At 43.7% G+C, this 20,569-nt stretch overlaps 1 pseudogene; it reads left to right on the top strand.

Annotated features, from left to right (window-relative positions):
• Positions 1 to 20,569, top strand: part of LOC138102682 (homer protein homolog 1-like) — a 282,281-nt pseudogene that overhangs the window by 26,602 nt on the left and 235,110 nt on the right.

The raw sequence follows: 20,569 nt of genomic DNA, 5'->3' as shown, positions 1-20,569 counted from the left end.
GACCGGCACCCACGACGAACACGCAAGCAAGTGATAGGAGACGTTGTAGCCACGAAAATCACAGGAACTGTGAAATGGTACAATGTCAAAAACAACTATGGATTTATAACACGAGATGATACAGGGGAAGACTTATTCATCCATAGAACTGCCATTAAAAGGAATAACCCTAAAAATTACCTGCAAAGTGTAGGAGATGGGGAAGTTGTTCAATTTGATATAGTGCAAGGAAAGAAGGGTTTACAAGCAGCGAATGTTACTGGGCCTGGGGGTATTCCTGTCAAAGGCAGCCGTTATGCACAAAATTATAAACAATATCCATCCCAGCAATTTCCCTACCCGCAGCCTAATTTCCCCTTTTACCCTATACCCAATATAAACCCTTTCCTAAGTCTACCCTATCCCCAGTTTATTCCTAATCCGTTTTTCACCCCATGGCTTCCTTATACAGTTCCATTTCCTTACAATTCCTCTTCAATGCCGATGGGGGGATGAAAAGGGGGAGGGAAGAAATCAAGCCCTATCCTGCCTCAGTTTCCCCACAAAGCATGTTCAGAAAGTTCTGTCTCCCTTCTGTCAGCCGTAAGATGTTCCAGAGAATCTGTTTGGACATTTAAAGACTCAGGAGAGTGGCTTGTTTTGTTTTGAAACTGTTCTTGTTATGTTTATCCAGTTGTTTTCATTCTCATTTTATTAAAATAAAACGGGGGAGATGTTGGGGTCCCTCACCCTGCCATGGGGCCCTGGGGGAGGGGCCCTGGGGGGGGAGAGACACGGGGTTTCCCTGCCCCTGTCAGCCTCGTTCCCCATTGGTTGGTTTGTGTTCCCCGGGATGAGCAAAAGGTCCCGGGGTCCCGTGACTGCAGAGTTCCTGAGCTGAGCCCCGGCCATGCGGCTGGAGAAATAAACATCTCTGAAACATCTATCAAGAATCTGTCCATAGATATTTCTTTTTCCACGGGACTCCTGGTTTGATATATGCGTGTTACAGTAATCCCCGCTGTAACAATGCAGAATGGAGACACTTGTGCATGTGTATTGTATAACTTGAGGAATGCTAAATATAATAGAACTTGAAGTCATTGTTAAAATGTTTTGCTATAACTGTATTACTCAATAATTCAAGTTGTAGAGTGAGATATGTCTCTCACTATGTGAGAAATACAGTAGAATAAAAGCAAAATTTTGACAATTGTTGTGTTGCAAATGCTTAATATAATTTAAAGTGTAATGACAATGTTAAACAATATTGTTGGTTAAGTGACACCAGTGCTTTATGGAAGGTCATAATGATGGCCAGATCTTATTTTCTTTAAAAGAATTCAGTTTTTCCATCTGGTCAAGTCTCAAAGTCAAGGGCATCATTTCTTATAGATATAGGATCAGATTCAATATTGGCTTTCAAAAAGCCTTATCCTTGTAAACTAGTTGAAGGCTACAAGTGGAGGCTTAAAATTAGACCCTGATCTTGTAAGATCATGACCATCTTCAGACACTTGCAATTTCTTCTGAGATTGCTGTTCTTCAGTTTTCTACACAGTGTCAAAGACCTGGGAAGAGGAGCTGCTGGCCTTCCAGACACTGTGCTTGTGCTCCAGTTTAATAACAGTAAATAGCAGTTTTATCTCTTCTCCATGCAGATGGTAAAAGTCTGTGTGGCCATAGAAGGTGCTTAGCTTTTGGAAATACTGTAATTCAACCAGTCCTCTGCTGGATAGTCACCCCTCCATGACATTCACGGAACTCTATTAATGAAACACAACTATCTCAGAGTTAAATGTTAACACTTGATTACTAAAAGCCTACTAAGACATTTTGAAATTGAAATGAGCTACTTAGCTTATATGACATCATATAATAGGAAAGAAAATATTAAAATTAAACCACATACAGGGACTGAAAAACCTTTAATGTTCTAACTTAGGATTTGGGCTACACAATGTACTTTGTTTTTTAAAAAAAGGAAGCACTCTTCAGTGACTAGAAATTGAAAAATAGTGTTTGTTGGCCAAAACATAAATGCATGTGTTGACATAATGAGGGCTGATTAAAACTGCACCAGTGCCTTCTGCTAGGAAGAAAGACAGTAAGTTTTTCAGGTGTAGCTACCTGGGTATAACTGGAGTATTCTCCTTCCTAGATGATGCCATGACCAGCGAGAGCTAGGCCAGGCTAACGTTTATGAAAGTTTTGCAAGGATTGTGCTGAACAAGTTTTCTTTACAGATGGCTCATAGGCAAAACTGTGAATGCACCATCGATGGCCTGATACAACTGTTCACTTTAGTTAATGCATAAAATGAAAGCTAGATTTTGAAACACATATCAGAATTGTTTGTTTCACCATGTTAGAATTAAAACAAAAGATAAAAATCCTTGGTGCGAATAGTTGCGTGTTATGTAGCTGGCTGAGGGCTGCATAAAATATCAGGTAAGAGAGTGAGGTCTGTGATAAGCGTGAGGCTGGACACTAGCAAATAAATCATAGGTCAGTTGTGTTTTGTGCAAGATAATATGAATCCTCTAGTAATACACTTCTAAATTAAATTCACATGATGAAATATGGCCACTAGTGATGCTGGAAATCTGTGAGCCTCACATTAATACTATCTAAAGTTCCTATCTCATATAAGAATTAATGGTAGCGCTTGTATACACATGGCCTTCCTGAGCAGGTCACTTGGTAATTCTAATGTGTCATTTGTTTGTTTTACTTAAGGAATCAGCTGGAGGGGATATTCAGTCTCCTTTAACGCCAGAAAGTATTAATGGGACAGATGACGAGAGAGTGATGGCGGAAGTGGCGCAGAACTCAGAACCAAGGGCTGAGCCAACCCAGAACGCATTGCCATTTACCCATAGGTACAGATTCCATTCCCACATCCTGATTAAGTGATACTTATCTCCTTCCTTGTTAAAGGGACCTTGTCCCATGCCGTGGCTTCCAACTAGCAAAGTTAAGGATTAAATTACATAATTAAAAAAAGAAAGGTTTGCTTTCAGATTTACATTATAATCTTTGTTTTCACAAAAAAAAAAAGAGGAAATCTCTTTGAGTAACACTTTGGTGGGCATTATTTTGTAGTTTAATCAGCTGAATGCGAGCCCTTGAACACTGTTAGTGCAGGTGTCCCTTTAACAGGAAGCATTATTTCAATGTTCGAGATCTTAGTAAAGTTGATTGCTTCTTAGAATACTCAAATTTAATTATTTTTGCACATATTTTCTTTAAATGAATGATAGGATTGGATGCCAGCCTTTCATCAATGAGTTATTGGAAGAAAAGGGACTCTTACAACACTTATGGATTATAAAATTTAAAGCAGCCTTTAATTAAACAGTTGTCCGAGAGTTGAAAGCATTTTTCAACTTCTTTTTGAAACATGAGAGAAGTGTAGTTCTGCTTCAGTCTGAATTTTAATTCATTGCATTAGGAATACTGTACTCTGTTCTTTAGGAAAACTAGGTCTTTTAATGATACAAATAATGACTTAGGATGGGTATGTCTCGCCTGTGGGAACAGTGCCAAACACCTGGCATCTTAAACCAAGATTAGAACAAGACAATGTTGACCCTAAAGGCTCTGCTAATCTGTGTGTTTGCTGAGCGTGCTGTGGGAAATCACTTCAGTGGAAAACCACTGTATGTGTGTGTCTTACTGTGGCCGAAGACAGTCACATGAATTGAATGCTTGAGACATGTTTTGTGTTACAAAATTAGCAGAGATTCTAGGGTCCAATTAGAGTGTGGTTGTTTATCTGTAATGGGCAATAATAAAGGGAGCTTGCATGAGAGAAAAGGAAGGAAAGGGAAGAGAAAAAAACACCACCTGCAGAACTCAAAAACTACAATACTATCATTGTGCTTTCATCCCTGACATCTTGATTTTTTACATTTATATTTTTTCTTTGCATTTTATTTCATCACCAACACTCTCCTATGAGAAATTACTGTACATGGGACACTCAATAAAACTCATTATGTACTGAGATTATGGAGAGTAATTTAAATATTTAATAAACTTTGCTCTAAGTTAGAAATACTAGATTTATTTTTTTTTAAGTATGGTCTGAATCAGTTTAAATAGAGTTTAAGAGCTCTTGATCAAAGATTGGGGAACAGTAGGATGTCAGACATATGCAAATAATTCAGAATGAAGAGAGATGTAATTGTTCAAAACTTCTCATTTTTTTGTAAAAGAATAATATTATTAAGTATATCTGGAAAAAATAATTTACATTTTCAAATGAGAAAAACCAAATACTCTTTTAGCTGAGTGACTGTGTTTATTTTTATACTTCAGTTGTCACCAGTGCATCTATTGCATGCTTTACAATAAATGGTGTTTTGTAAGAAAACTCTGTGCATGTTGAAGCAGTATTACAAATGCTAATCATTAGTGTCCTGTAACAAGTTAATTTAAACTTACCGTTTGTGTGTTGGAATTCTCTATCAATATTTTTGTGAAAAGGAGTTTTGATAAAGTCCATACAGGAGTACTGGTGTTTGCTGTTTTGGTTTTTTTTAATGAGATCTTCCCTCTCAGTTTGCACATGTAAATATGTTTTCTGGTATGCCAGTATAGTAACTATGCTTTGCTAAGCATTGACAGTGACTGAAGATATTTTTTGAAACTACCCAGTTGTAATTTTTGATGGTGTAGAATAGAGCTTACAAAATTTTTACATGCTTTGCATTTTTATATTTACTTCATGTATGCAGTATGAGTGCCTTGGTTTAGTCTATTGTCCTGTTAAGTACCACTAGCTAGAATTGGTCTTCCAACAATAACTGCATTTCAAAGTTCACTTCTCATGATGATTCTCACGAGAATCATTTGTCGTGCCAATGGCAGCTTCAACTTTGTTAGTGAGCTATTACCAAAGAAAATGCAAATTTGTTCAAACCCCTTGAAATTAATTGAATTTTGAATTAGATATGGTTTTTATTAGAAATAAAAAAGACTCATATGGGTTAGTTTGGGGTTTTATTTAATAACGAAAAGGTCAAGTGAGGACATTTATATATTATTATTTAACCCAGACAGAAAATGCTTTCAGGTGCTTTCTGGCATTTTTTTTGTATAGAAGAAAAGAATCTTTTTGTATGTCTGAGTGTCAAGGAACACTGTCTCAATCAGAGGGAAACTACCATTTAAAGAAATGTATATTCCGAAACATTCCAGTTATTTCCAAGGCATCATTGTTTTTCAAAATGATGACAAAATTTAGTTTGGGAATCAGCTGCTTTGATTGGATTTAATTGTTAGCTGTAATGAAGGCTCTCTAAAATGGCACTATGCAACACGTGTGAAAGAGACAGTGAAGCCTCTAGGATTGTACTAGTGCTGGTTAAATGGGCATGTTTTTATAGAAGCATTTCATAATATTAAATTGGCAGCTAGGGAGACATAGCTAGTTGCTTGTGCTGGCTGGAAGTGTATTGTCTGCAGGAAGTCTGCCCCTGAATTAAAAAAAAAAAGACAAGCTAAAACCCCAAAACCTTACATCCTGATCTTTGGAGACTCCCTGGGCTTTTCATGTGTCAAGGGTAAAGAAAGGGATTGTTGTCTCCTTGTTCCCTGCCTTTTTGATGCTGCTGTGTGTTGGTGACACTCCATATGTAAGTTGCCACCCTGAACCCTTCATTGTGTGCCGTAGTAACTCTTGCTGATTGCTGAGCCTCTTCTGTGCCCTGTGTTTCAGCAAAATTAAAGCTTAACCAGTGCTTCTGTGTGCAAAGGATAATGCTGGAAGGGCTTGTGAGTGTTGTCTTGTGGATGGTAATGCTTTTTACACGTATTTGCCTTTATTTTTGGAGCTGTTTATCAATTGCTAGGTGATTTTCAAAAGATAAGATCATGGAATCATAAATCACTAAGGCTGGAAAAGACCTCTAAGATCATGGAGTCCAATTATTAAACTAGCACCACTGTGTTCAGCACAAAGCCATATCACCAAGTGCCACATCCACATGACTTTTGAACACTTCCAGGGATGGTGATTCTACCACTTCCCTGGGCAGCCTGTTCCAATACCTGATCATCATTTCAATGAAGAAATTTTTCCTAATATCTAATCTAAACCTCTCCCGACGCAACTTGAGGCCTGTCACTTGTTACTTGGGAAACAAGTCTTGGGGTGACTTTATGATGTGTATCCCCTATCACTGCCCTATGCCCAGAAATTAATTTTGCGCCTTTCTGTGCCTTTAAACTGAGCCTGAGAGGGGGAAGAGAAAAAAAACTGAGCAAAACTTTTCAAAGCAGTTTGTTCAAGGACACACACATTCCTCTGCGTCCTGTGGCAGCAAGAGAGTGGAGAAGCACCCTGCTTGCTTTTTTCAGCCAGTTTTTCAGTTTTTTTCCCTCCAGAGAGTTGAACTTTGTTTTCCTGGGACTTTGATTTTTCCCTTCTTCTCTGCTGGACTGTTTCAACATCAGAATACATTGGGAGGACTTTCCACCGAGGCCCTGGACCTGGAGGTGGGCCTGCGACCCAGCTCCAAGGAGAAAGAGAGAGAGAGACCTACGGAAGGACTCTGAAATTTTCCCAGGTTTTCTCTCCACAGCGAGAGGTTTTATTATTTAGCATTATTGTCCTTTTCCTGTGTGTTTGTTAAATAAATAGTTTTTATCTCTTTCACTTTCCTCCCAGGAAAATGTATTTTTTCCCGAACTTGGTGGGGGAGGGCTGGTTGTAACCTGCCTTCTATCAGAGGATATTTTTCCTCCAAATTTGTCCAAACTGGCACACAGACTGACCCTCAACTGTCTATAACTTGCTTTCAGGTACTTGTAGAGAGCAATAAGAATCACAGAAAAAAAATCGCAGAATCATTTAGGTTGGAAGAGACCTTTGACTGATCACCACCTTGTCAACTAGACCATAGCACTAAGTGCTACATCCAGTAATTTTTTGAACACCTCCAGGGATGGTGACTCCACCACCTCCCTGGGCAGCCCATTCCAATGTTTAACAACCCTTTCCATGAAGAAATTCTTCCTCATGTCCAACCTGAACCTCTCCTGGCACAGCTTGAGGTTATGTCCTCTTGTTCTGCCACTGGTTGCCTGGGAGAAAAGGCTGACTCCCACCTATTACCGCAGGCCTCGTTCCTACGGTATATCACCGTGTCCCGCAGCCATAGGGAGGAGGAGGAGGAGAAGATCCAGCAGGCAGGAATTGTGCAGCAAGATTGATTTATTTAATTATTTTACAAACTCTTTTATAGACTTTTTTCTTCATAGTCTAATTGGACAAAGGACCAGCCACCCCTTGGGGGTGATTGGCTAAAATCCTAAAACATCCATTGTCAAAATATTTTTCTACTATACCATAAACAAGATTTTTCAAGGTTGCAGGTGTCTGGGTTGTTTACATTCCCTGCCACCTCTTCTGTGAGAGAGAAAAGTCTCTCACGGACTTAGAAAATAGCAAGAAAATCCTTGCTAGCAGCATTTTTGTATCTACACCCACCTGCCTACAACCTCCTTTCACATAGATGTATACAGCAATAAGGTCTCCCCTGAGCCTCCTCTTCTCCAGGCTAAACACCCCCAGCTCCTTCAGCCACTCTTCATATGACTTGTGCTGCAAACCCTTCCCCAGTTTTGCTGCCCTTCTTTTCACACAGTCCAGCACCTCAATGTCTTTCTTGTAGTGAGGAGCCTAAAACTGAACACAGGATTCAAGGTGCAGCCTCACCAGTGCTGAATATAAGGAGACAATCACTTCATTGGTCCTGCTGGTCACACTATTTCTGATACAAGCCAGGATACCATTGGCCTTCTTGGCCACCTGGGCACATGCTGGCTCATGTTCAGCCCGCTGTTGACCAGCATCCCCGCATCCTTTTCTACCAGGCAGCTTTCCAGCCATTCTTCCCCTTTCCTGTAGCATTGCATGGGGTTGTTGTGATCCAAGTGCAGGACCTGGCACTTTGCCTTATTGAACCTCAAACAGTTGGCCTTGGCTCATTGATCCATCCTGTTTAGATCCCTCTGCAGAGCCTTCCTACCCTCCAGCAGATCGACACTCCCACCCAACTTGGTGTCATCTGCAAACTTACTGAGAGTTGCAATAGAGCCCCTCATCCAGATAATTGGTAAAGATACTAAACAGGACTGGCTCCAATACTGAACCCTGGGGAACAGCACTTGTGACTGGCCACCAACTGGATTTAACTTCATTCACTACCATTCTCTGGGCCTGGCCATCCAGACAGTTTTTTACCCAGAAGTGTACCCATACAAGTGATGAGCAGCCATTTTCTCCAGGAGAATTCTATGGGAGACTGAGGCGGCTGGTGTGGGGTCTGTAGCTCAGACCCAGGAAGCTGTGACCAGTCCAGAGAGATGGTCCCATGAGGAGCCGTCTTCCTGGGGCCCGGTGTCTTCCCTCAGTCGTAGCCAGAGTGCCTTTGCAGAGAGGCTATCAGCTCTTTAGTGACTCTCAGCTTGTGATTTCAGCTCTTGCTCTGCGGGGCAATCTCCAGGCCAGACCAGGAGGAGAGAGATAGCAGTTCCGCATGGGGCAGCTTTATTAGTCCGCATCCCGTGAAGGGGAGGCCAGGGACGAGCTCTCTCTGGTCTCACAGGGGCAGAGGGCTAGATCTTATAGGGATACAGGGGGTGAGTGTCAGAGGGTAAAAGCCAATTGGTAACAAAGGATCTGCATAGGGTCTCCTAGAGGATTCTGGGTCTGTCTTCTTCTCACCGTAACTGAAAAGTGGTTGCCTTTCCAGGGGAGTTCTGCTGGGAGGTTATGCAATCTCCTTATCTCAGCAGGCCTCCCTCCAGGGCAGAGGCTGGGCATACCCCACAGGAAACAATGTCAAAGGCTTTATTAAAGTCTAGGTAAACAACATCCTGTCACAATCCGCTAATACAAGCGAGGGTCATGATGGTTTGTTTATAGATCTCAGAGTGCAAAAGGACACAAGGGATTTCAGTTTTAATCAAAACAGTGCACCTTTATTAAGTAACCACAACATGGTAATGCGATAGAGGAGAGAGAGAGCAAGAGAAAGAAAAACAAAGTAAAAGAGTAGAGAGGAAGAAAAAGGGGGAGAATAGCTACCAACGGATGACACAAAGTCCTCATGGTCTTCTGTTGTCAAGAAAACTCCATGTCCCCAATATCCACTGGCCTCCTGTTCAGTTAGTAAAATTTGGTCTCCTCCAGTGAGAGACACTCGGAAAACATATTCTGTCTCAGATTCGTGAGGGAGCCGCCCGTACTCCTTTTTTAACTTAGCCAATTCAGTAGCAGTGTATGGTATTTGTTTAGTGGTGATATGGGGTTCAAAATCTTCATCATTGATATAATTATATTCTGTTTTAATTAGAGGTCTCATATGAGGGCAGCAGTTTTCCCCACAATTTTTCACTAGCACTAGTTCTTTCTGGGGGTATATTTGGTTAATATGAGGAGTTTCCTTTGTCTCTGTTTTTTTTAGTGAGTCAGCATTCTTTGAATTCTTAAAATATTCCTCTATTAAAGCAGCCCGTAGCAAATGATTTTCATTCCTTTCTTCTTCTAATTGTTTCTGTAAAATTTCCACTAGGTTTTGAAGGGAATCTCTGATTGCTTTCTCTTCATTACACCGCTTAAAGAGGTGATCTGTAGCTGCCATAAGGCATGCTCCTAAAGCAGAGCAGATTATGGTTTTATTTCGGCCAAATTTAAATTTTGTCTCATGTTGTAAAGAACATACTCTATCAGTCACATTCTCCAAATTAAACCAGTTATTTTGAGCCCATTCTTCCCTTCCAGGAGAGTGCCCGGCATTATGTTTTGCTAGCAGAGCATAAAATGCAGCTTTAACTTTTGCACTAGGGTTTTCAGTCATTTTATGAAGGGATCAATGCCGACTTTGGTGGGGGAAGCCATGCAGACAATCAATGTGATTGGTAAAGCAAGCTTTGTTTATTAGCAATACAGAGGCACTTATATAGTATTGAGTACAAGCTTATCAGTTCTTTAATTAGTTTAAACTTACAAAAGCGCATTCTTACTTCTACATAATTGGGTTAGATAAAAGACTACATTTGGCAAGCTTCTATTATTTATGTTTTGTCTTGAGAGATCAAAGATTTTCCTCCCTTCTCATGGTCAGCACATCTTTATCAGAACAGCACTGTACCTCCTAAAAACTCCCTTTTTGTTCTCAGGCTTGTTTCTCACACAGGCATTTTCTCATGGAGGCTTTTTCTCATGCAGGCCTTTGCTTGCAGGCTTTTGCTTTGTGCAGTTCTTTTATTGATTTGTCTTTATCAATAATCTATGTCCCTGATCCTCTAACCATTCTCCAACAGATCAAAACCACCACAGGGAGGTAAAACTTAATTACACACTGCGACACACACAGTTTTGCTGTGTCTCCCTTCGCTTCCCTGGGTGGGTGAAGAGACCAAATCTGCCTGGGAGGTACTCCTTAAGTTACTTATGGTTGTCTCTTTGCTACACCAAGCAATCCAAATACAGACACACACACACACCAAAACAGTTCCCCCTTTTACACTAAGACATCTCTTTGTGAAAAATCTGAAGACAGAGCCCTCAGCTGAGTATGGGGTGCTTTTCACCTAGGCGTGTGCAGTTTGCATTAAATTCGAGTCACCCCCCTTGTGTTCTTGACACCGCTCACCCTTTTCAGGGTGTCGGGCTAGGTGCGACTGGAGTGAAACATCCTTCCCCTATTACAGACTACACACAACCTTGCAACCCTTTCTGTCTGTCAGATATCCTGTCCGTGACGCCAGTTTAATGTCACAATCCGCTAATACAAGCGAGGGTCATGATGGTTTGTTTATAGATCTCAAAGTGCAAAAGGACACAAGGGATTTCAGTTTTAATCAAAACAGTGCACCTTTATTAAGTAACCACAACATGGTAATGCGATAGAGGAGAGAGAGAGAGAGAGAAAGAAAAACAAAGTAGAGAGGAAGAAAAAGAGGGGGGCAATAGCTACCAACGGATGAGACGAAGTCCTCGTGGTCTTCTGCCAATAGATTTGTCTTCTTTCTGTGGGGAGATCTCATCTTGGTTAATTTAGAAAGTCCCTTTATAGTTCTTTTCAAAAGCAAGGGGCAACTGGCCAAGAGGTGGGGAAATCTACAACCATTGTTATGAGGCCCGTTGTTTTGGGAAACGGGTACAGGACAGGTGTACAGGACAGGTTGTTCCTTTTCGCTTCAGCACAGTCCTTCCTGCTTTTGCAACAAGAATGGAGCAGTCCATTGTGACCTGCACTAGTTTCTACCAGTTCCCAGTGGGTACACCTGCAGGCAACACTTGGCAGACTTCCCACCTCAGCCAGGCCAAGACTCCCGTGTTCAGTCTCTGTCCTTGGTGATGATCGTGAGGCAGATGAGGGATCTTCGGACCGTCTCTTACGCATCCACAGCCTTTCTTTCATCCACTCAGTGGGTCACCTTGTCATAGAAGGCAATCAGGTTGGTCAAGCAGTACCACCATTTCCTAAGCCCATGCTAGCTGGGCTTGATCCACTTGTCTTGCACATGTCATATGATGGCACTCAAGATAATCTGCTCCCTGACTTTCTCTGGAACCTAGGTCAGGCTGACAGGCCTGTAGTTCCCCAGATCCTCCTGACCCTTCTTATAGATGGGCATTCCATTTGCTCACTTCCAGTCAACTGGGCTCTCTCCAGTTTACCAGGACTGCTGGAAAATGATTGAAAGTCTCTTAGTGAGCTCTTCTGCCAGCTCCCTCAGTACCTTTGGGTCGATCCCATCTGGTCCCCTGGACTTATGGGTGTCTAAGTGGCATAGCAGGTCGCTGACCATTTTCCTCCTGGATTCATTGTGCTTCCCATCCCTGTCTACCAGCTCATGGTGCTGGGTACCCGGAGGATAACGTCTTTCTGTTAAAGACTGAGGCAAAGAAGGCTTTAAGTTCCTCAGCCTTTTTCTCAGCCTTTGTCATAATGTTTCCCTGGGCATCCAATAAAAGATGAAGATTCTCCCGAGTCCTCCTTTTGCTGCTGATGTATGTGTAAAAACATTTTTTATTGTTGTTTGTATTGGGTCTGACTTAGATAGAGTTCATTTTTCCTTAGCAGCCCTCAGTGCTGTGGTTTGCATTTGTAGCTGGAAGGGGATTGAGAATACACCAGCATTTTGGCTACTGCTGAGCAGTGCTGTCTCTCTAATATTCCCTGCCCCCCATTAAGGGGATGGGAGTGGGCAAGATCCTGGTAGGGGACACAACCAGGCCAGCTGACCCAAATTAACCAAAGGGATATTCCATACCATATGGTGTCAGCTAAGATATAAAAGCTAAGGAAGAGAGGAGGAACAGGGCGATATTCATTGTTCTACAATGTTTGCCTTCTGGAGCAACTGCTACATGTGCTGAAGTCCTGCTTCCTTGGAAGTGTCTGAACATCACTTGCTGATGGGAAGTAGAGATTAACTTTTCCCTTTGCTTATGCACGCGCAAAGTTTCACTCGCCTTTTTTTGCCTTAGTAAACTGCCTTATCTCAACCTACAAGTTGTTTTCCATCTTATTTTCTCTTCCCTGTCCTGCTGGGAAGGGGAGTGATAGAGCTGCTTGGTGGGCACCTGGCACCTAGCCAAGGTCAACCCATTACATCCTTTAAAGTAGTAGCCAAATTATATTTTACTTGAGCTTTGGCCCTTCTAATTTTCTGCCTGCAAGACTTCATGACATCCTTGTAGTCCTCCTGAGTTTCCTGCCCATTTTTCAAAAGGTGATACACTCTTTTTTTCCCTGAGTTTGAGCCAAAGATCTCTGTTCATCCAGGCCCGTCTTCTGCCCTGATAGCTTGTCTTTATGCATGTTGGGATAGATTGTTCCTGCGCCTTTAAGATTTCCTTCTTGAAGAATGTCCAGTCTTCCTGGACTCTTTTTCCCTTCAGCACTGCCTTCCAAAGGACTCTGTCAACCAGTGTCCTAAACAGGCCAAAGTCTGCCCTCTGGAAGTCCAAGGCAGCAGCTCTGCTGGCACCCCTCCTTACTTCTCCAAGAACCAAAAACTATAATTTCATGATTGCTTTGTCCAAGATGGCTGTGGAATACTCACAGCTTTTTACCAGCTAGGCAAGTAGTTAAAGGCCTTAGAAAGCCTCGAGCAGCCTAGAGAGGTAGCACGGGCAATCTAGCATTTCAGTAGCTCTGAAAGCAGCAAACGGTAGCTGGAAAGCTGATACCACCAGTAGAAGCAAAGAGGGAGAAATATAGCCTTTGGTTTGCCTAATTCCTGCAATTAGAAGCTTTCAAACAGAGACAGACATACAGATGTTTGCAGAAGGGATGCAAGCCAAAGAGGGCGGGCCCCCTCTCGGGTCCTTCTTTTATTTGGAGAAGGGGAAAGGGGAGAACTGGGGGTGGACCCGGGGTGACTGGCCAATCAGACACTGCTAAAGAGTCTGAGTTGCATTTGGTTTTGCCTGCCCTTGGAAGAAAGGAGTTCAGAGCACATGGCACAGGCAACTCCTGGCTTGTTTGACCAGGGAGGGAGAAGGGTGACCTCGGAGCAGGCAGCAACAATTCCCTATTTTTTTTTCTTTAAAGCTGGGTTGTAACTCTTAGTAACTTAAAGCGCATTGAACGGTAACAAAACAACAGTGCAAAACATAATTGGAATCTATTGTCCCTACAACTCGACAGTACCTAGGATGTCTTTAAACTAGTTCCCCAGCCAAAACTCAGGGGGTTAGTCAGGACATCTATAGTCTGGGGTATCAGGATGAAGATTTACAAAATACAGTGTTACAGTGGGGATTATGTAATACCATGTATCAAACAAGGAGGCCTGTGGAAAAGAAATATATATGGACCAATTCTTGATAGATGTTTCATAGATGTTTATTTCTCCAGCTGCGTGGCCGGAGCTCTGCCAAGGAACTGCCCAATCACGGGACCCGAGGGTCCTTGCCCACGCAGGGGAACACAAAACAACCAACGGGGAACGAGGCTGACCAGGGGCTCGGGAAACCCTGTGAATCCCTGCCAGGGCCCCTCTACCAGGGCTACATGGAAGGGGAGAAGGGACCCCGACAATACAGTACAAAATGTGAGTGCAAAACAGTCCAACTTAACTCAAGGGATTAACATTGAAATCTGCAGTAGGGGGTTTACATGAGGGTTCAAAATCAGGATCCTTTTTTATGGTGTCTCCTCTGGGAGGCAGTGTTAACCTCCTTAACTTTTGAGGAAGTGACATAAGGTTTCACCCATTTCCCTGGGATCCATCTCAGTCCTTGAGGGGTAGATACACTGGCATACCCACGTCCCCAAGTTACAAGTTTGTATGGTCCTTGGATTTTTTGAGTCTCTGGGACCCGGATCAGGCCTTCTGGATTCTCCTTTAGTTTCTGTCTCCCGGTGTTCTGGAAATGATGATAGATGGGAGGGTTTGGATCCTCAAAGGTGCCATTCAGGAAGTTTATGATAAAGCGTGCTTTGCTGAGTCTGAGGACAGGTGAGTTGAGTTTGGTGGTCCCTGACTGTTGCAGAAGCATTCGCTTGAGGGTTTGATGGGCACATTCAACAATGCCTTGTCCAGTTGGGGAGTGAGGTATACCTGTAACATGTCGAAATCCCCACTGCTGATGAAAGTTTTTAAATTCCTGAGAGGTATAGGCAGGCCCATTATCAGTTTTTATCTCCTCAGGTATACTGAGCACAGCAAAAGCTTGGACAAGATGTTTTTCAATATCCTTAGCTTTTTCACCGGCATGTGCAGAGATATACATGGCACCAGAGAAGGTATCAATAGAAACATGAACGTATTTTAATCTCCCAATTTCAGGGAAATGTGTGACATCCATCTGCCACACTTCACCACTATTAATGCCTCTGGGATTGACCCCCATTCCCAGTGATGGAAGCTGTAGCTTCTGGATGTTGGGACATGTTGCCGCTATTGCTTTTGCCTGTGTCTGCGACAGATAGAACATGCGGATAAGAGCAGGAATATTTTGATGGTACGTGGCATGGCTCAGTTTTGCCTGTTCAAAAACTTGGGGGAGCTTTGGTAAGTCGGCTGATAAAATTATGTCTGCTACCATAGCCAGGGCATCAGCTCTACGATTACCCTCTGCAATAAATCCTGGCAGGTTTGTATGTGACCTCACATGCATGACAAAATAGGGATGCTCTCTGTGGGAAACCAGATAAATTAATTTTGAGAGCAAATAATAAATTTTTTTGTTTGAGATTTCTTTTAGGAGAGCATGCTCAGCTCTTACAGTTACTCCAGCTACATATGCTGAGTCTGTTACCGAATTAAAGGGTTCTTTGAAGCTCTCAAATGCTCTAATGACAGCTGCTAGTTCAGCTACTTGTGGTGATCCCTGGATTACTTTGATGTCAGATTCCCACTTTTGCATCTTTGGGTTTTTCCATGTGACCATAAACCTTTTACTCTTTCCTGAAGCATCTGTAAAAATGGTAATCGCATCGAGGGGTTTTCTACTTTGAATCTCTCGAGGGATGAAAGAAAATGCCAGATTAAACATGCCATGTTTTGGGTAATGATTGGAGATTTGGCCTGAGTTACCATCTAATGCAAGTTGTAAATTTATATTATTTTAGAGTAGGTGATCTAATGAGTCTGTTGTTACCGGTAAGTAGATGCATGCAAAGTCACAGCCTGCCAGGGTGCAGAGCCTTGCTGTACCCTTCATGATAATTTTTGCCATTAGTTCTTGTGGCTGTGTGATGGTTTTAGGAGGTTGGAGTGGAAGGAATAGCCATTCAATTATGATGAGGGGTTCCTTCTGCTCTTTGTCCCACTGAAATATTAGGCCATGAAAGCGTGGTACCTTCCCTAGAATGAGAAGCTTAAAGGGTAGGGAGGGCTGATACCTGTGTGCTTGTCTGGTGGAAATGAGCTCTTGTATCTTTTTGAGAGACTGCCTTGCCTCTTCTGTCAGGGATCTAGGGGATGCTGGACCGCCTTCCCCTTTTAACAGGTTTGCAATAGGAGCTACATCTTCTGTCATGAGTCCTAACCAGTGTCTTAAAAAATTTAGTGACCCACAGATCTGTTGCACGTCTTCTAATGTTTTTGGGTTATTATTAATAGTGACGGGTGTTGGGGTGATAGAGGTTTCTGTGATTTTGAGTCCGAGGTATTTCCAAGGGCTTGTTCTCTGCATTTCTTCTGGTTGCAATTCAAAGCCCTTGGCCTCTAGGGCCTCAATCACCATGTTAAGTGTCAGCTCGAGATAATGATTATTGGGAGCACATACCAGCACATCATCCATGTAGTGTAGGATGATGGCTTTCTCTGTTTGGCATGGATGGGAGACAGAATTTTAGCAATATATTCTTGGCAGAAAGTTGGGGAATTTTTCATACCTTGGGGAAGCACAAGCCAATGGTAATATTCGATGGGAGTTTCACAATTAATAGAGGGCACAGAAAATGCAAATTGACGGGCATCTGCAGGGTGGAGTAGAATATGAAAGAAGTAATCTTTACTGTCAAGAACAGCTAAATGCCAATGTTGTGGGAGCATTGAAGGCGATGGCATACCTGGTTGAAAGGGTCCCAAGTCTTCAATAATCTTAATGATTTCTCTAAGATCTTGGAGTAGCCTATATTTGTTCTTTCCCGGTTTTTGTATTACAAACACGGGTGTATTCCAGGAACTATTAGTTGGTATGATATTCCCTTTAGCCAATTCTACAGCTACTAATATTTTGCGTGCCTCCAAGTTTTCTTCTTTTAGCGACCACTGCTTGACCCACACTGGTTCATCTGTTTTCCAAGTAAATTTTTGTGGTTGGCACTCTGCTCCAGCGGCCACAAGGGAAAATTTTGATGTCTAGGGGTGATATCAATCTATTTCCGCAGGCCTGGTTCCTAGGGTATATCACCGTGTCCCGCAGCCATACGGAGGAGGAGGAGGAGAAGATCCAGCAGGCAGGAATTGTGCAGCAAGATTGATTGATTTAATTATTTCACAAACTCTTTTATAGACTTTTTTCTTCATAGTCTAATTGGACAAAGGATCAGCCACCCCTTGGGGGTGATTGGCTAAAATCCTAGAACATCCATTGTCAGAACATTTTTCTACTATACCATAAACAAGACTTTTCAAGGTTGCAGGTGGCTTGGTTGTTTACATTCCCTGCTACCTCTTCTGCATGAGAGAAAAGTCTCTCACAGACTTAGAAAATAACAAGAAAATCCTCTCTAGCAGCATTTTTGTATCTACAAATCCCCCTTTTTGTTTGATAAAATAACAACTCTACTATTAATCCTAAATAGAAATCTACATCAGTTATTCATTCTAAATATGTCCTTAAGGCTTTAACTCTCTGAGTCCATAACAAGAAATTTAAAGTTCAGTCTCTGCTTGTGGAAGGACCATCCCAGTATCTGCTTGTAGAAGGACCATCTGCCTGATGGTTGACATCTTGGTCATCATCAGAAGAGTCATTACGCTGATGATCTACATTCTGGTCGCCATTTGGATGGTTGGCGTTCTGGTCATTGTTTGGAGGTTGCCTGTTCTGCCTCTGGTGCTGTAGGTCAAGGTGAACGCATTTTGAAGGTAGCCACCGTATCCCAGTATCTGTGGAAACGCAAGCATACCCATGACCCCAAACGATAAGCTCATGCGGGCCTTCCCACTGGTTAGTGAGTAAATGCCACACCCAGACTTATGCCCGGGGCAGTTGTCTGTCGCCTGCAGACTGCAATGAGAGAAAATGATTCAGAATAACAGGATTATTTGAATTTTGTGGTACTGTAAGGTGATCAATTGTATACAAAGCTTTCGCTAGTCGGCTTCAGTAACCAAATTCAAAGGTTCCTGTGAGAATCATTTAAAAGCCATGGTAACAGCCCTTAATTACACTAACTGAGCAGAGTATGACTCGGATTGGTGTGTTAATCAACCACTGCAAAGGCAGTGCAGGATACTGTGCGCCCTTATGCACAGTGACCCCTGCTAAAAATTTGTCCCAATCTGTACGCCCCAAGCTGCCAGTACGTCCTGTCCCCAAAGATTATGGGAAGTGGTAGTAACATAAGGCCTAATTGTAGCTGTGTGTCCCTCTGAGTCCTTAACCACCACAGGCCGTTCGCTTAAATAGCTCTGTGTGGTTCCTCCTACTCCTGCGATGGCCGATCCCACAGGGGCTAAAGGCCATGAGGGAGGCCATGCAGAGAAGGAGATGATAGTTACATCAGCATCTGTATCAATCAAACCTCGAAGCTGAATCTGGGGTGGACGGGCGTTGGGCAGGACCAGGGTACATGTCATCTGTGGCCTTTGGTCAGAGATGTCTGCAGTCCAGAAGGCCTGCGGAAGTCCTGTAGATCCACTGCCGTTATCTTTGTGAGTTTGTTGTTCTATCCTGGGGACACAAGACTTAAAGGCACTAATTTAGCAAGGCAGGTCTTTTCAGGAATAGTGACAGGGGGTTTTTGCGTGGAGACGATAGCGCAAATCTGACCTTTAAAGTCAGCGTCAATAACTCCTGAGTGCACTAATATTCCTTGATGGGCAACATCAGGTTTTCCCACCAGCATTGCACTGGATCCCTGGTCTAAGGGTCCATAGGTGTCGAAGGGAACCTTATAAATACCGCTAGAGTCTAAGACGACTGCGGCTGCCATGTGGACGTCAAACCCGTCTGATTCCTGGGTGCCGTCTGATCCCTGGGGGCCGTCTCTAGGGTGGCTGAGTAGACCTGTGCCTGTACCTGTGCAAGTCTCTGGGGGAGCGACTGCATCGGAGAGCAATTCCCCCTCCTTGCACCCCGGTGGAAGTTTCCCGACAAAGGCCGACCATTGGCATGAGTCTGGGATCTACAATAGTCCGAGCAATGGCCTGGCCTGCCACACCTCTTGCACTGGGGGATCGGTGTGTTTTCTTTTTGGCTCGGCTTAGGCTGCTTCCATTTTTTCACGTATTTTGGTTGCTTTGGTTCACGACCAGAAGATGCGTGAACAGGCTGCAGGAACGCAGCCAAAGCAGACCTTTTCTGGTTCCCAGATCCCACCTTAGCGCAGGCTGCGACCATGTCTGTTACCTCAGGATCCCCTGGTAAGGCATCTATGATTTTTCTGCACTCTTCATTTGTGTTATCTCTCACTAACTGCCTTAACAACATCTGTCTTAACCCGTCATCCTCAACCTGCTTCTCGAGAGAAACAGCAACTTTCTCTACAAAAGAGAGGAATGACTCCAATTTCCCTTGAACTATTTCAGTATATCGCTTTCTTGGCACAGATAACTCTATGGTTTTCAATAGGGCAGCCACGCCAACCTGTTGAGGTTGCTGCAGGATGCTAGAGGACACGGTACCCTGTAGACTGGGATCAGAGAACGGACCAGTCCCCATCAAAGCATCCACTCCTGCTGTCCCGTCTAGGATCGTCCTCAGGGAGCTGCATATTCTCTAATGCAGCCTTGCCAGCCAGCTTTCTCCAGGTTTTCTCAAAAACTGTAAATTGTACAGGTTGAAATAGAATTTGACCTAAGTGTCTGATATCAAATGGAGAAAGCAAATCTGTATTTATCACCCTTATTATCTGCATAACCTCAGCAGAACCTAGCCCATATTGTGCCACCTTGGATTGCAGGTCCTGGGCAACTTTCCAAGCAATCACCTCATGCTTATCACGCTTGCCAGAATCTGGGAGAGCCTTATACACTGGGAAAGCTTGGATCTCCACTTTAGGGGAAGCACTACCATCCTGAACTTCTGGCATAGCCTGTGGGTGAAGTGTAACAGCTCCCCGGTTACCCCCAGAATCCTCAGATCTATTTGGCATTCCAAGTGTTTCCAATAACCTCCAGTCACCCTCCTCCAATGCTCGCATCTTAACTGAGTCTAAGAAGCAACTGTAGTGGGTCGGATGCACTGTTACCGTGCAGTCCTGAAAGGTCCAGGGGCAAGACAGGCGCAGCCTTTTCCTTTGCTGCGCGGCTACAGCCGCCTGACGACCTGGGGCCAGAACCTCATCTGTCTCACTTCCTGACGAGGAATCATGAGGCAAAGGCAACTTTGGGGTGCTGGGAGTGAACAGAAATGGAGGGAGAGGGGCACTTTGGCTAAGTTCACCAGAGGCAGAACAGACAGCACCGACTGAGGTTGGCTACGCTGCAGTTTGGACAGTAGCCTATTTACGGGATGCTGTCTCCGTCGGTCCCGATCGAACTGGTGCTGAAGCTGCTGCTGCTGTCTCTGGGGCTGCAGCTGCGCCTGGCGCCACGCTTGTCTCTCACACCCCAGCCGCGTTCATAGCGGTCGCTGCCAAAACCTCTCCTCTTGCTCCCCCGCCGCCCCTGACCGCCACTCGGCAGCCGCCGCCGTTTTCGGGATTTCCCACGGCAGTGCTGCTTCGGGGTTCGCCACTGGCCCCACTGTTTCCTGGTTCGGAGCCGCGGCTCCCGTGGGCGGCGCGGGTGGCGCGGGCTCGACGAGCCGTGCACGGCAGGGTGGTCTCAGGCATCCGCTGCAGTCGTAAGCTGAACAGGTCCTCCATCCTTTGGCATAGGTTCGGTAACTCTGACAGCAAGGGCAGATGCTGTATTAAAATGTCAATGGCTCGGT

Source organism: Aphelocoma coerulescens (assembly GCF_041296385.1).
Source record: "Aphelocoma coerulescens isolate FSJ_1873_10779 chromosome W unlocalized genomic scaffold, UR_Acoe_1.0 ChrW_unloc_scaf_1, whole genome shotgun sequence".
Taxonomy (NCBI): domain Eukaryota; kingdom Metazoa; phylum Chordata; class Aves; order Passeriformes; family Corvidae; genus Aphelocoma; species Aphelocoma coerulescens.
The sequence above is the reverse complement of the archived record's forward strand: the minus strand, read 5'-3'. Positions and strand labels throughout refer to the sequence as shown.